The 16,800-nt window shown below is 40.1% G+C and overlaps 1 protein-coding gene and 1 long non-coding RNA gene across 2 annotated transcripts in view; both read right to left on the bottom strand.

Annotated features, from left to right (window-relative positions):
• Positions 1-15,790, bottom strand: part of Gm46548 — a 36,860-nt gene extending 21,070 nt beyond the window's left edge. Inside the window, exon 1 of the long non-coding RNA XR_001781891.2 lies at positions 275-15,790. This is a non-coding gene — a long non-coding RNA (predicted gene, 46548). The remainder of the gene's footprint in view (positions 1-274) is intronic.
• Positions 1-16,800, bottom strand: part of Fgf12 (fibroblast growth factor 12) — a 595,461-nt gene that overhangs the window by 472,344 nt on the left and 106,317 nt on the right. The window lies entirely within an intron of this gene.

The raw sequence follows: 16,800 nt of genomic DNA on the forward strand, positions 1-16,800 counted from the left end.
ATCAGAATGTAGCTCTCAGCTACTTCTCCAGCACCATGCCTACCTGTGTTCTGTCATGATGAGAATGAACTAACTCTCTGAAACACTAAGCAAGCACCCAATCACATTATTTTCATTATAAAGCATTGCCTTGGTCATGGTGTCATTTCACAACAGTAAATAAAAAAGTACGACACTGTCTCGTAACCCCGCCCCACCCCCTGCAACATTGAATCCAGACCTATGTTGCTTTGCCTTCAAGTTTACTCTGTCAGACAGTGGTCGGGAATCTTACCCTAGAAACTTCAGGCTTCCCTCCAATCCAAAGGCACGCATTGCCTTGTTCCAATAATTCTGCAATAATGACAGCACTGTGCTATAAAACTTGTGAATATAAATATTGACCATTGGAGCAGAGAACACGGAGACATGGGTTGAGGGAACATATGCATGTGTGTTCACAATTTTACTGTAAATCTTCTAACAGTTTCTCCAGCCTTTCCAACATGTTCTCATTGTTGTAGGACCACAAAGTGAGTCACAGGACATTGACAGATGAACAAGAGGTCCCATGCTTAGCTACTATCGGAGAAAAAATCCATATCAGGAGACCACATGTTGCCACAGTTCCTGCCAAATCCCTTTGGGTCCAGGAGGCTCTATTAGGATATCAAGGGCAGTATCAGAAAAGCCAAAAAGGAAGCCAAGGCTTGAAGTAAGATAGAAGGGATACTGTTGGGGATTAGTCAGAGAGGGAGTTCAGAGATGTCTGACTTGTATCTTTACCATGTTACTTACTAAAGCTACTGCTCCTTAGAGCTTCTGCCTCTCTTACAGTATGCAGATGGCAGTGCCAGGGTGAAGCGAGGCTCAACGCCATTACATATGCCTGACACATAGCAAGCTTCCAGAGGAGGCCAAGTTCTTTGTTGGAGTAAAAGGGTTTTCATCGTTTTGAATTCGCTGTTTCAAAAACACACTGATGGCTGGTGTTACTTCACGGCAGGCTTCATTAATTTTATTTAAGATCACCATCAATTTCAAACTGTCGACTCTGACAGTTATTTTTAAAGATATAAAATGCCTGCCGGTGGAAATTTTGAGTCGTTTCTTTCCATCTCCCCGTGAGTGAGAACAAGAGTGGTTACCCTTGTCTCTGCCCTTACTCTGGTCCAAGCTGACTCTGTCTCTCGGCAACCCTGTGATGGAGGGTTGTTACTATTCTCCCATACAGATGGGCAAAGTGTGGCACTAAGAAGTTATAACTTGCCCAAGTAGGTCTAGGCCAAAGCTCAGCTCAGAATACGGCCCTGTATTCCCATAGCTATAGTTTCCAGGCTAGAACTAAAGGAGTAGGTCTCAAGTTTGACACTTTATGGGTAAGCATATACCCAACCTACTATTCACAACTGTGTAGAATGTACTTGCATGGCTGACTTCTCAAAAGCAGTGCACACTGCACTGTAAATCCCAGAACATCCAGCAAATAAACACAAGGCTGCCAATGCCCTCTGACCTTCTGGGAAGATGGTCTTACACTGAGAGGCAGATAATTCTGTTACTTCTACTTCACTGTGGAACTCGGAATAGCTAACAATTAAATAATTCAGCCCTCCAGCAAAACCCAACTCCGGCGTTAACTCTTTACCCTGACGCTTCTTTGATAAGGAGTACAGATATAACATGGCTCTTCAGGTTATTCTAAATTTGCCAGCTCTGAAAGATTTAACACAGAAGTCCATCTTAGCATGGTCAGTTCCTCATATCCCAGCACTTAACCAGCTCAGTGAGGCAGCTTTGAAGAGGAGGATACTAAAAATGGCTTTTGGCTGAGCTATAACGGGCATCTCACTTGAGGGACAGAATCTGTAGTTAGCGTCTGGAAATGCTGGGTTCCTGCTGGGGTAAAGTTTGTGCCACTCCTTTCTGTCTTTAGATTCTTTTTAACAATTAGAGAACAGAGAGGTCAAGTAGCCAGAATTCTGAAGCCTCTTTATTACATAGGCTAACTCTGTTGATCCTAAACAGCAGTCGTAACTATGATTCAGATAACTGTTTGGAGTGCTAAGTGGGAGCTGTATATCAAGGTCTTGAGTGCTCCTGTTTTGACCCACATAAGAAAGAGCTTTCTGAACATTTGTGAAAGAGAGATTTTAGGACAACTTCCCATTCTCTCGTGCTTTTGGCACAAGGTTACCAGATAACGTGGTTAAGGTTTCTATTGCTATGACAAAACGCTCTAGCCTGAAGCAACTTGGGAAGGAAAGTGTTTATTTCATTTTAAAGCCTGCAGCCTGACTCCAGACTTAGGGCTGCTTTTGACTTAATTAATCCTCAAAGGCTTCTCAGCCTGCCTTCTAATGGCATCCAGGACCACCTGCTCAGGGGAGTCACCAAGCAGGCTGAGCTGGGGCCTCTCCTAACAATCATGAATCAAGGTGCCACAGGCTTGCCCACAGGCCAGTCTGGTAAGGGCAATTTCTCAACTGAGGTTCTCTCTTCTAAAAGGACTCTATCTTGTGTCACGTTGATATAAAAATAGCCACCACACTGGATCTAATTGTGCCAGGAAGAACCTAAGCCAAAAAAGAGACATGAATTTAGAGGAGGACTAGTCTCCTACATTAGAGTTTAACGCCTGCTTGGGACCTGGCATTTCTCTTCCAAGGTGCTACAACATATTATGAGATTAATGATATTTTCATATGTCCTAAAGATCTGCCTAACTTCTCCTTTAAATGCATTAATCTGAAGTCTTGGGTACAGCACAGCTACATAGTTTATGCAGGTAACCATATTTGGAGGGCAAAAAATTGTAAAAGATTATTTGTGTTTCCCATGTCAGGTTTCTCTTGATTCATTTTAAATGCAAAGTGCTCCCTTTCAAACTGGATTTGAAGCACTTGTAAGGCAATACCACGTCTTACAATATTTCTTTACATTTCCTCTCAAAATGTTAGGTGCATATTGGGTACAACAATGGCTGTTTACTACCCTGGCTCGGTGGAGTTTATTAAATTTGTCAGGCCCTTTGTCAAACTACATCAGCTAAGGTATGATTTAATTCACGCCTATGCATAAGGATAATTTATAATCATCCAGATAGATACATGGGTGCACCTGCTGTTTTTACAACTGACATCTATAAAGATGAATGTCTATACTGGACCAGTTGTAAACATGTATGGTGTCACATATGGCCATTAATAAATGCTTGTAACTTACTGTGACAATTGGTGCTACTCTTGTGTGTGAGATGATAGATTTACAGTCCTTATCCATCCAGAATTTTTTTAAAAATTACTAAGTACTACACAATAATGAGATCTCAGTATTGGGATTGATTGCTCAAACATATCCATTGCCATTCTCTTCTGGGACAGGATTCTCTTTAATCATCCACAGTCTTGTCTGCCAGTATCTAAGAAAAAAGAAGCTGGAGGGTATATTCAGCAAGAATCACATTTTTCAGTTGTAAACGGTCCATAAGAAATTCTCATGGCCTGCAAGAAAATCTGAAGGTTAATATTGCAATATACATTTGGGGAGGGAATGGTGGTTAGTTTGTCTGTTTTTAAGTCATTGTGACATTATTCATAAATGACAACTTCTTGTTACTAACCCATGTCCAGATAAACAGCATCCTTGTTTGTATCATTGCTTTTGGTATCTAAATGGTTGCTTTGCTCCTGCCTGTTACCCATCTTGGCCTAGTCAATGTGGTAACAGAGTGATCCAGTTCCAGTGTCTTGCCTGATGACTTGTTAAAGCCCTTGGGGACATACCATCTCTACAGAAATGAAAGGCAGTGTCCTTACTACAGCATACAAAAGCCCACAAGGACTCTCCTCTGAATTGTTTGTTTGGCTCTCTCTCATCCCAAGTCAAGTGGCTGGTCTTTGGACACTGCATGTGATCCTTCCTCCAAGCTTCTGTTCTTGCTGATCTCCTAGCTTATTCACCTAAGTAAGCCTTCATCTCCTTCTGTCATTTCAAGCAATGTATCTTGAGGTTGCTAGGCAAAGCATGCCCATACAGAATTGCTACCTCACCCCAGTTCTTTATGTATTTTCCACCTCATTTCCACTGTACTTTCTCTCTCTCTCTCTCTCTCTCTCTCTCTCTCTCTCTCTCTCTCTCTCTCTCTCTCTCTCTCTCTCCCTCTCTCTCTCTCTCTCTCTCACACACACACACACACACACATTAATTTTTCTAATTACATTCCAAAATATGTGAAGACAAGGATTTCTTCCTGTTGCATTCACTGGCATATTCTCAAAACTTAGAACATCGTCTGCCTCATATAAGCTATAAGCACTCAGCTGTCAAGTTACAGAGAAGATGAACGAAAAATAAAGAATGGAATATCAGCTCTGATAATTTTGGATCCCGATGTTTAAAGAGGATCTGCTTTCTGTTTGGCTTGTGGAAAGAACTTAAGATTCATTAGACCTTGACAAAAAGTGTGGCATCCTCAGGATGTGTTAGTGGCTTCTTGACAGAATTACTTCTAGCTCTTAAAGCGTACATAGCCAACAGTAAGGAAGGTAGGCAGCCAACAGGGATCTGTCTTCTCTTTCATCTTTAGCTTCCTTGAATACTGTTTGCAGACCTACATTCATTCAACAGATGTGTATTGAGAACTTATTACCTGAAAGGTCCCTGGATTAGCCTTAAGGGATCAGAAGCTATGTTGAACACATTCCCGGAAGCACTGGAAGACTGCATCATGAAACAGCAGAGGCCACCATTGCTGTATAAGAACTGGAACTGCTTAGAAAGCTCAAAACTAAACTAATTCCTGAGGCCTTGTTCCAGAAATCCAAAGAACAAGAAAAATATTTTCAGTCTTTCCAGTGAGCTGAACATTTGTTCCAGATTCTATGACAGCGGTAACATAGAAAGGACAGATACTGAAGGTACAGCAGATGAGGTGTCAGAGGTGGGAGAAGTTAGATAATAGCTCTCTTGCACTGTTTGTCTTTGTCTCCCAGTCTCTGTCTCTCACTCACACTATCTCGCTCTGTATGTGGATATGTGTGCACAATAGTCTGTAATTGAAATAAACTTAGGAACTATTTGTTATCACTTTCCCTTTTGGAAAGTCAACACCTTAGAGAATCTCTGTACTCCAGTTAGCTGAGACAGATTCTAGGGCAGTTGCTTAAGACCATTCATAACAGCCGTGCTGGGTCTTTGGTATTAGACCCAGCACTTTTGGGTCTCAAGGAAGTATGTGTCACATATTTCTGGTGAGATGGCTCAGTAGATAACATGTGGCAGTGTCCCAGCTTTACTCTGTCCTATATTTCTGTTGGTGCCCATTAATCTTAGCCAGGAAGTGAGCTTCAGCCTTGTCGTGAAAATGAACCATCCAGAAGCAACTAATAGCTATATTTTTAAAAACTGTGCTTAAAGTAACTGGATACCATGTGTTCCAGTTAGCCTTAGGTAATCTATCTCACTTTTTGTGTTTGGCTTATGTTTTTCTATTTTACAAGATTTTTTTTTATTGCTCACTAGTCTAATTCATGTATAATTGTAGTAGTGAGTTTGGGCTACACCACTTTGGCTCCATGAGGATTGCACTCGTGCACTCCTCCAGGAGCTGCTTGGATTCATGAATGGAAGACACACTAACACACACACACACACACACACACACACACACACACACACACACACCAGTTAATTTTAAAATGCCTTGCCTACCTCAAACACATTTAAACCTTTCCCTGTGCCCTAGGACCAATCGGGGAAGTGGCCACCTACCTAAATTCTCATATGGGTGGTTGGCTTCCTCTCCTGTAGCTCCTGCATCCATCCATCTCCCACCACTTCATGGTGATCCTCCTTTTTCTTCCCCCTGTGTCCTAGCTCATGTGACATTAAAGGTCCCACCTGTGCCCAGCCATCTTTATTGGTTGATCAAAAACCAATTAAGAACGAGGACCTTTAGGTTTGGAATGCAGATTCCCAGTTGAATCAAAGATTTAGAACAAATCTCCAACATATAATTTCCTTTGTCTAGCTTTTGTAAGTAAATAAATAGTTTGAGCAATAGAGGAATCAGTTTTACTTCATTATATTAAGTCGTGGTCTGTAGTAGATGCAACTGGAATTATAAAAGCCTATTTGTCTTGGATGAATTCTTATTTGACAGATATTTTCTTTATTAAAAATAAGTAGATGAGGACTGGTGAGATGGCTCAGTGGATAAAGACATATACCACCATGCCTGACTACCTGAGTTCCAGCCCCAAACCCACATGGCAGAAGGCAACTGACACCTATAAGTTGTTCTCTGACCACAACATAAGCATCTGAGATCATGTGAAAACACACACACACACACTAAATGTAAAATTAATTAATTACTAAACAGAATACTTATTAGAACTGAATAGATGTAAGTAGGATAATTGCTTAGGGAGCACCTAGAGCTGGATATGATCCCCAGAAACACATAAAAACCAGGAATGGTGAGACACTCCTCTAATTCTAGCATTTGAGAGGTGGAGGTAAGGAGGTCAGAAGTCATGGATAGTCTTAGCTGTATAGGAAGCTCAAGATTAGGGCCAGCTTGCCCTCTATATGTGTTCTACCCCAAACGCATAAATAAACCAAACAAGAAGGCCTATTATATTATCTTCGATCTATTTGGTGGAATAATTCAAAGAAAATGTTCAACATATATTAAAAAAGAATTGGGGAGAAATATTTAAAGTTTACCAAATACACAGAATATGAAAAAAAAAGAACCCACTAGTTATGCCTATGTGTAAGATTAGAAGGACAATATCTTTCTTCTGATACTTATTTTACATTTCATACACATTCTGAGAAGAACATATATTCATTTCAAAACAGGGGGAAATGGGAAAATTAAAGCTGATTATTTGTGAGGTTTTAAATGAAAGTCAAATAAGTAGACATGTTTTTCTTTTACCCCATCCTCCAAGAAATACACCACGAAGTGCCCACAATTTATTTGAAGACTTAAGTTGGCATAACTGTCTTAAGTCAAATGTTTCCAGATTTTTTTAAGGGAAAAACTAATTAATGCTGATAAAATACTTTGGAATCACAAACTGTGAGATAGACAAATAAATCTGTAAACACAAGATGGTGACCTTTCCTTCCTTGCTTGCCGTGCGGGACGATGGAAGCATCCTTGTTCGCTGCTCTTTTTTTTTTTTTTTTTTTGGCTGAACTTACTCATTTTGCTTTGTTTTATTTATTCTGACTTCAGAGCAAAAAAGAAAAAAATGCTGACCCGTAGAAAGTCTGTTCAAGTCAATTATTCTTTGAAGACTTTCTTTGCATGATTTCTTTCCTATAAAACTTCTCAAAAGAGAAGGAGGTGTGTGTCTGGGTGTGTGTGTGTGTGTGTGTGTGTGTGTGTGTGTGTGTGTGTGTGTGTTTCAAGCCACATCATCTGATGTGAAGTGTTTTCTCATACTTAGGGTACACTGTGGTATTTGGGTGTGGGTGCCTTTATTATGTAATGGAGGAAGTAAGAGAGCCCTCTGAGTTAGAGCTTAGTTGCTTGCTTCTTTAATAATTTGCAACAGTGTGATGATAAACTGCTGTAAAACTATAACTCTGAAGGCTGAAGGGAAAACCATACAGGTCCAACCCAACTTCTGAGATGCTGAGCAGATGGCCATGTTTGTCTTAGGGATACACATAATGACTAATTAATCAAGAAAAAGACTTTTCTATAGCATGCCTATTTTCTGATATTGTAGATATTCAACATGTTTTCTAGAAATTTACCAATATTTGCAGATACTCATAACATGTTCAAAGACAAAGCAGGTATGAACAATTTCCTTGGTCTGAGAAATCCTCTAAGGTAATTGAAGAGTGCACTAATGAAAAAGCTATAGACATAATCTGTGGATACTGATCAACTCATGAAATCTTCAATCAATAAGATTACAGGTCTATGCTCCCTTTAAAATGCAAACTTAATCTCAACAACTGTGAATAACATCCTCAACTATAATTCATAACCTTATAATTTTCATAAGGTCATCAAATGAAGGAACAATCTATAGATTATCCAATTTTGAATGACAAGCAAAATCAACCTTGAAATAATGGAGAGCTACGTTCTGGATAATTCACGGTGGCAGACAATGCACTGTTATTTTATCATTTCTTGTCAGCATCTGCTGTTTGCTGGTGAAAAGAGTGGTTTTTATCTCTTTCAAACATACAGGCTTTCTCCCAGGGATAATAGTGCATATCCAACAGGTCACTTTATATATCCTTATTGCTAATTATTTTTTCCTAAACATTCATTCCTTCATGCTTCTTACTCTCTAGTTGCATTATAAGGATTTTCTCCTTAAAGGTCAATGTTCATTAAAATCAAAGTTAAGACAATGTCCCTTAAAGGCTTCTTTTTGAAAGTATCTAGAGTATACGTGTTTTGCTCATTTGTGTTTCTATATCTAGATTAAGATTAAGGTATCTGGGGGATGTGGCAGGTCAGATGGCAGAACAGGAGTCTCCTCTGAGGGCTTTTAAGTCAACAATGGAAAAGCTATATTATGAGGAGATGAGGGAACAAGAAAGAGCCAACGACAGCAAGTGGTGATTAAAAGCTAAAAGGCTTAGAGAAGCAGAATGGCGATTCAGAGGGAAGTGTCAAGTTCCCATTCAGCCTCTCAGAATCAGGTGTTCTGGGAAGATGGACAAGGAACAGATGCTATAGGCTGCAAGGTGAACCAGAAATACAGACAGCCTCACTGATGATAACATACAGGCAGATCTAGCTTCAGAAGAAACTATGGCTCTTAGAAGTAATAAATACAGAAATAGGATTTAGTCTGAAAAAATTCCTAACCCAACACACACACACACACACACACACACACACACACACATACACGCACACACGCTCGATTTAAAAAAGAAATCCATTCTGTCACTTACCCTTGAGTGTCATAGAGAGCCATCTCAAGAGGGACTGTTACCAGGGACTGAACTACTTTTAAGGTTCTGAAAGCACAGGAAAAGCATAAGGTTTGGCCATGACTGTCTGCCTGTCAAAATCAGTCATGCAGCCATGAAGTAGAGAAGTCTGACACAAGATGCTGAAAATTGAGCCGGGCAGTGGTGGTGCACGCCTTTAATCCCAGCACTTGGGAGGCAGAGGCAGGTGGATTTCTGAGTTCGAGGCCAACCTGGTCTACAGAGTGAGTTCTAGGACAGCCAGAGCTATACAGAGAAGCCCTGTCTTGAAAAATCAACAACAACAACATAAATGCTGAAAACTGTAAGCAACAGAGATCACTGACTACAGAGCGAACAGTGCTAGTAGGTAAGGAATAAAACTAGTCACATGGTTACGGCTGAGAGTACAGGGGCAAAGATGAGCCTATAACTTCATTCCCATAATACTCCTCAACCCAAAATTTCAAAGGTCTATTTGGGTCGCCCAATTTCTCAGACATTGGATGATATGTTCTACCATAAACATTTGCCACACCCTCTGGTGCATGAACTGTGGCTCTCTGTAATGAGTGAGTGCCTGCTTACCCTACATATTAACACACATGGCTAGCTGTAGTTCTTGTGTTAAAGCAAAGAAAGGAAGAGGGGGGGGAGGAAAGGAGGAAGAGAGAGAGAGAGAGAGAGAGAAGAAATGAAAGACCCAGATCTCTCAGACATTAACACAGCAATGAACAGCATACCCCTAACCATCCCAATAGGAGACCTAGGGTAGGGATCAGTCTACATTGAGCATGAGTCAACTTTGTGGGACTTAGAGGAATTACAGCAGGCCTCAGTCATAGCCTGCTGCTCATCACCTGGGAGAGTCTAGCACTAGAGGAGCCTGGGAGGATCTTCTCAAGTTCAAGTACATCATCTAGGAAGTGCTTCACCTACTTTTCCTTTTAAATAACATTTCCTTTTTATTGGGCTTTATTTTCCTGTTTTATTTTTATTTGATTTTTAGCACTCCTTGTTTTCTCATTCTTCCTCCACCGGTCTTGTTTTTATTTTCTCTCTCACATTTTAAGTTTTATTATTATTTTTGACTGCAATCTTGGTGATTTTTAACTTTGTTTATGCTATGTTATTTTTATACATTTCCATTCTTTTTGTGAGTTAGCAATCTTTAACCTTTATTTTACTGAATTTCAGGCTCTGTTTTGTGCTGTTATTACTGGGGTTTATTTTCTCCTTTCTAAGCAATACTGAACATCAAATATTCAAAAGATGGCCTCTCGCTAGGGATACTCTCACACAAAATTGTACAAGATAGCTATCCCCAAAGATGGAATGTCAGCATATAAAAACAAGGTGTGCGTGTGTTTGTGTGTTTGTATGTATGTAGGTATGTGTTTTTATGTATGTTTATGTGTATCTGTCTGTATGTGTCTCTGTTTGAGTTTATATGTGCATGTATGTATGTATATGTGTGTGTATATTTATCTATGTGTATATGTGTGTGTGAGTGTATGTATGTGCGAGTATATGTGTGTATGTGTGTCTATATGTGTATGTATGTATATATTTGTGTATATGTGTGAGTGTAAGTGTGTCTGTGTGAGTATATATGTGTGCGTATGTCTGAGTGTGTGTGTGTATGTGTGTATATTTATGGGTATGTGTGAGTGTATGTGTGTGTATTTGTGTATATGTGTGAGTATATGTATGTGTATTTGTGTGTGTGAGAGAGACAGCGAGAGAGAGAGAGAGAGAGAGAGAGAGAGAGAGAGAGAGAGAGAAAGAATATGATTCCTTCAAAAGTTCCTAGTTTTCCAGTAACTAAATTAAAACATAACTAAGTGGACAAAATGACAAAGTATCTAGAAGATTATTTTTAAAATGATCTACATCTGGTACATATATGTAGGGGAACTTGGTTCTCAGATGTGACCTTTAACAAGAGGAGCAAGGGCTGACTCTGACTCTATTGCCTGCCTTTCGTTCTCTTTCCCCTAACTGGATGGCCTTGTCTAGTCTAGATAGAAGATGCAGCAACTCCTACTACAACTTGATATGACAAGGCAGGTTGATATCCATGGAAGTTCTCCCCTTCTCTGGGGAGAAAGGGAAGGACACAGGGTGTGAGGAGGGAAGAAGGAGGGACTGGGAGAACAGGAGGGAGGGGAAGCTGCAACTGTAGAGTAGGTAAACAAATAAATTAATAATAAATAGATTAATCTACAAAGTTTAAAATAATAAATGGAAATAGCCTGATGAACTAAAGAAGCCAACATAGGATATGAAAAAGAACGCAGTATGTATGTTAGAAATTGAAGAAAATCAGAAATATTGAAAAGTTCAGTAGCTCATAAATATTTCATTGAAAGCCTCCTTTGAAAAAGAAGATGAAGTAAAGGAAAAAAATGTGTGGCTTCAGGGTAAGGTTGGGGACTTACCACGTTCAGATACCAAGAAAGTGAGAAATAGGAGCAGAACACAAGCCCTGTGTGGAATGGTGAAAGGCAGAGCTTGTGCGTGACCAGATGAAGGTAGCGGTACAATTAGAAATGTCAAAAACCCAGTCAGGAAAATAAGCACAGGTGACTCCCACAGTGAGAAACAATACAGACACCCTGGCTCAGGGGCATTTAGAATGCCAAATATTCATGACCAAAAACATTTCATCTCCACAACTTGTCAGATTGGCAGATGCAAGGAAACAAGATATAATGAAGTAACGAAATACTAATATTCATAATTATAAACAAGAAGTACCAAGTCACTTACATGGCACGCCAACTGGAGCAACAGACTTCTTCCCAGGAGCTCTGATGGTCTGAAAGTATTTCTGACTCCCAAAGGCAACGGCTGTCAATCTGGTTTACCACACAGGAGAATGCAGTTCCAACTCCAAAACAAGCTCAAGTAAATGGAATTCACGGCCCCTGAGCAAGCATGCCAGAAAATACTTAAAGGAATCTTCTACACTGAGGAGAGAGAAATTCAAGGTCCATCAAGAAAGAAGAAATTGCACTGGGAGGAGCGTAGGTATGTAAAAGAGGACCAGGGGCGTCAAGAGTGATGTAGTCAATAATCAAATGTCTAACACGAACACAAGGGAAAGGAACAAACACAGAGTGTTCCCAACAAGCAGAAGGAAATCAACAAAACAGCAGAGATGAGCACGAATGTCACCAAAACAGCGCACAATGTCAGTGGCCTCAGCTCCTGAAGTAAAAGCTTCAGGCTGGCTTATGGAAGAAAATAATACCAACCACTTGCTGCCTGTAAAACTTACCTTGCTGGCCAAGCCATACGCCCACTAAAAGTGAGGGGTTAGATAATCATATCTCGAACAAGTAGAATCCAGAAACCAGTAGGAGCATCTATACTTGTATCTAACAGGACAGCTTCAGGCCTAAGGTGTGAGACGGAGAAGCTTACACAGCCGAATGGGTTGACGTTGACTGTAAATGGATATGCGCTGGGTTGTGAAACAGTGCGCCATTCAGAACTGACAATCAAGAGACTCGATGCCACTGAGATAATAATGGGTGACTCTTGTGGAGAGACAGAAAAATATATAAAAAACTAATTATAATATAGAAGATGTGGGCTTATTACACATATGTCAGGCTTTGAATATGAAGCATCCCCCATGGGCTCCTGTGTATGAACGGTTATGTGGTCCCCAGCTGTCGGTATTGCTTTGTGAAGCGGTAGAACCTTTAGAAGGCGAGAACTCGCTGGTTGAGGTGGATCACAGAGGGCAGCCTTTCGAGGTTATAATGCAGCCTGGCTTCTGGCCTTATTCCTGGATGCAGCAATGTGGTCTGTCACTTTGTATTGCTGCTGACTCTGAACCCGCCACACCGCTTCCACTTCTTCATTGTAATGGACTTGAATGTCCTTGAATCACGAGCCAGAGCAAACATCTGCTCCCCTAACTTACATATGTCAGATATTTTGTCACTATGACATGAAGGGTACAGAGCACAGTGGCTCCAACCCATTCTATGTCCTGATTACACTTTTACCATCACTAATAACTTTTTCTAAAAGAGCACACAGTGTAGGTCATAAAAGAAGTTTTATTAAGTACAAATCTTATTGTATCGTGCATCTCATAGCAGAATGGAACTATAAATAAAAATATGTACAAAAAACTAGAGGATTATAGAAGTGCACAGAGATTAAACAACTTATATTCAATCAAACAATAGATAATTTAAAAGTTAAATGGAGCCTGTAAAAATAAACAGACTCAAATAGAACTGAAAACACAACACTCCAGAACTAACTTCATAAGCAGAAAGAAGTTCTAATGGAGAAGTCCATGGGAATGAGTGAACTGTTTTGTTTGTTTGTTTGTTTGTTTGTTTGTTGTTTTTTAAAGACAGAGAAGACAAGTATATATATACACACATAGACACACACACACACACACACACACACACATATATATATACACACATACACATATATATGTGTGTGTGTGTGTATATAATGTCATGGCCTTAGGAAAACTATTGCAAACAAAAAGAATGATTCTCAATAAAATACTTAACATTTTATTTTAAAACTAACCGAAAAGATCAGACTATGTTTTAATTCCAAGGATACCACCATGGTTTAATGTGTTCAAATAAGTAGCCCAGCAACATGAATAGAATCAAGGGTAGAAACTGCATTGTCACCTCAATGAAGGCTGAAAAGACTGATAAAATTCAACCTCACTTCATGGTTAAAAAAAAAAATACTAAGCCATCTTGCTGGTGGTGTTGTTCTTACATCAGTCAGGGGCAGAGCTGATGGCAGTCCTTTGTGCATCCTAGCTTGGTGCCTGGCTTTGTGGGCAAAGCTGTCTTATGCCTAGGACACCTCAAATCAAATCAAATCCAGGCAGCACAGTGTGAGAGGAGGAAGACAGTCACTCAGTGTGGGTAGGCAAAGTTGCACACAGACCTTCCCTCCAGGTATACAGAGTCTGCTGCCTACCACTGTTGAGCGAAGAAAGAAGACTGAGGACGGCCATGCCACCCATAGACCTGTGCGCATGGCACAGGCCGAAGACACCCGCTTGCCACCATGATATGCAACATAGACAGAGGATGTCACCCAGGAGCCCGCCACCTGTGAGGCCAGCCTGATGCAGAAGCCACTACAATGTGCAAGTATATATGGACAGATGGGAGAGAAAGAGAAGAGGAGCAGCTTTTAGCATTATGAAAAGAGATGGAACTCGAGACTCAAGAGTGGAGAGGAGGAGTAGCTGGTTGTGAGTGGCCAGTCCTGACGTCTGAAGCCATGGTGAGGCCCCAGCCTGAGGTGCACTGAGGGCCATGTTTGAATCGATGGCTATGCAGTGTTAGGGGCATGTTAATATCCGTGGCTCATATTACCACTAGAGAACATGGGGATGTTCCTGGTGGGGGCAACTGTGGGGGGCCACGCAGATGTTCAGGGATTGTGCACAGCTGGCATCTCCCCTCACTGGCTTCAGCGCTCTAAAGAACTAACCTTGCCCTGTCCTCAGGCAGCAGCACTCCAGAAAGTCCTCCCTGTGCCTGGCCCAGGCAGTACAGTAGAGCAGACCCTGCTTGAAGGTGAGCCGGCCCCATTGCCTCCTCACTTCCATGGTTCCCTCCTTTACATTCCACTTGAGAACCATGTGGCAAATAAAAGTTTAATTAAAGACAAACCAAACACACTACCCACTTCAAAGCTAAGCATAACATGTCAACAGCTTTAACCATCAGTCCCAATCTAAGGAATTACAACATAAGAAAATTATACAAATGGTCAATATTATATACAAGCATAATTAGAAAGAAAAGTTAAAAATGTATAAATATATATGCATATATGGTACATGAATATGCATGTACATCATGCAATAATTAACAGTAAAATAAAGACTACTGGGAGAAAAGCCATCAATATTTTTACCCATCTGTGAACTTTGTAAATTGCAATACCAACCTATCAATTTCTTAAGTAAGGTGTACTCACAAGAGTAATAGTGGCATAATTATCATGGACATAACCAATGAATTTCTGACTGGATTTGAGGGCTATACCATAGGAGGGATCCCATGGTACTAGAAACCTTATCGTGATCCCATGATTAGAGAGTTCATAGACCCAAGAGGAGACCCTACTATTTCTATTTTGCTGACTCTGCATATTATTAAACTGCCTTCAAAATATTCACACCCATATTTGTAGATTAGTATTGGTTTTAGCCTTCATCGGAGACTCTTCTTATTGCTGTATATGACATTTATTGCAAAAACCCCTTACTAGACAAAGTGCTAATGATTGACTGTGGAGTGTTCAACCCTAAGCTGTACGTCTATATCACACATACACAGGCTCCAGGAATACTGTGGGAGGAGAAGTTGGAAAAAATTCATGAACCAAAGGAAATGAAGGCTCTGCTGAGGAAACAAAAGGAAACAAAGCCCCCAAAACAAAATTAGACCAATGGCCATGGCATTCATGATGTCATTGCATCTGCAATTACCATAGAGGGTGGGGCAGTCATCATGCATGGGGGAGAGGCTCGTGAGGCCCCATCCCTACCTGAGAGAACATTGGCAAGCTGATGGCTTCTGAGGAAACAACTATTTTCTTCAGTAATGTAGCTATTGAAAAGTTGCCCATGTTCTAGTAAACGACCTCCCATTCATTACATGCAAGGAACATTATTCCCATCCATTTTCATGCATGCCACAGTAATTGCACTCAGTATTACACTTAGGTAAAGTAAGATATAAAGGGAGGAGGGACACAGTCAGCTATTGGATGGATCACAGGGCCCCCAATGGAGGAGCTAGAGAAAGTAACCAAAGAGCTAAAGAGATCTGCAACCCTGTAGGCGCAACAAGATTATGAACTAGCCAGTACCCCGGAGCTCTTGACTCTAGTTGCATATGTATCAAAAGATGACCTAGTCGGCCATCACTGGAAAGAGAGGCCCACTGGACATGCAGACTTTATATGCCCCAGTACAGGGGAACGCCAGGGCCAAAAAGTGGGAGTGGGTGGGTAGAGGAGTGGGGGGGAGGGTATGGGGGACTTTTGGGATAGCATTGGAAATGTAATTGAGGAAAATATGTAATAAAAATATTTAAATAAAAATAAATAAATAAATAAAAGGAGGAGGGAAATATCTTCAATGACGTAGGGAGGGGATGAGAGAGGGTGAAAATGACTAACATTGATTGCATACACAAGGGGAACACTCAAAAATTGAACAAATAAAAATTTTAAATGTTTAACAGTAAAAAATAAGCACATGAAGATACAGGATGTGAGAAAAAAGAATACACAATTAGATTCATATTTATAATTGTATTTAATTTTTTAAATGGAAAAATGTATACCAAAATATGATTTATCTGGAAGTAGTATGATGATTGATGATTTTAGCTTCTTTATGATTGTCTTTGACTATAACATTGTTAAACTTTTAGAAGAACTATACATTTTAAATATAATGCATACAGTTGGAAAATTAATATATTGATAATATACTATATTTTATTAGTCATCCCTATGTGTTCTTTTCCAATGGAGCAAATTTTCATGTTAAGTTTATGTTTGAATATTTGAATCTAATAAAATATTACACACTAATACATATTATGTAATAATATATGGCTAATAAAAATGGCACAACACCATGTCATAACCTTAAAGGCATTTCTTTACTTCTGTTATTTCTAAAGTCTTATAAGCTATAACGGCAAGGAAAGTGTAAACCTTTATGAGTTCTGCAGGTTGTGATGTTAGCATCTATGCAGATTTGCACTTGTCATCCTGTGACAGCTTCAGCCATAGCATTGTCTCCCACATCAGCTCGATGCT

This window comes from Mus musculus, chromosome 16, assembly GCF_000001635.26.
Source record: "Mus musculus strain C57BL/6J chromosome 16, GRCm38.p6 C57BL/6J".
NCBI classification, from domain to species: Eukaryota; Metazoa; Chordata; class Mammalia; order Rodentia; family Muridae; genus Mus; species Mus musculus.